Here is a 581-nt window from a genome sequence, read left to right as displayed (position 1 = left end):
GGCGGAGCAAATAGTATTTGTCCTCGCTTCAAGTATAGCTGGTGGGGAGTGAGTCTCTATGACCACAGTAGACGGGTCGATTTCCGTGGTGATGTCGCCTTCATCGTCCACGGTCTCCTGCTGTGGAAACCCTTCCCCAGACGCCTCTCTCTCTCTCGCTCTCTTTCTCTCGCTATCTCTCTCTATCGCTATCTCTCACTCTCTCTCGATATCTCGCTCCGCCAGTACATATACTATAATTGGAACGATACAGCGAAGATTAGCATGGTCCCGGCGCAAGGATGACACGCACATTCTCCCTCGCTATCTCTCTCTCTCTCTCTGTCGTTGGAGATACCCCATAGCGTAAAACACATCGGCCAAAATGGGAACACGCGTCACCGTCGACAGAGGTGGGCGGCCAGAATGTGGTGCTAGCCGCCTAATATGATTCAACGCATTGAATTCGCTCGCAGGACACGCGTAGGCCAGGCAAAGGGCGCTTGTCCTCTTAACTTTTGTTGTTGCTGTTGCTGCTGCTGCTGCTGTTGTTGTTTGCTGCTGTTGTTGTTGTTGCGGGGGTACCAGGGCGTAGAGTCACG

General features: G+C 52.8%; 1 non-coding gene across 1 annotated transcript; it reads left to right on the top strand.

Annotated features, from left to right (window-relative positions):
- The first annotated feature begins 208 nt into the window (after positions 1–208).
- Positions 209–317, top strand: LOC116948530 (U6 spliceosomal RNA). The gene has a single exon (XR_004403815.1). It is a non-coding gene; the product is annotated as a U6 spliceosomal RNA (small nuclear RNA).
- The last annotated feature ends 264 nt before the right edge of the window (positions 318–581 follow it).

This window comes from Petromyzon marinus, chromosome 33 (assembly GCF_048934315.1).
Source record: "Petromyzon marinus isolate PM22_M1 ecotype Great Lakes invasive population chromosome 33, UKy_Petmar_22M1.pri1.0, whole genome shotgun sequence".
Classification (NCBI taxonomy): Eukaryota; Metazoa; Chordata; class Hyperoartia; order Petromyzontiformes; family Petromyzontidae; genus Petromyzon; species Petromyzon marinus.
This window is presented reverse-complemented; position numbering and strand designations above follow the sequence as displayed.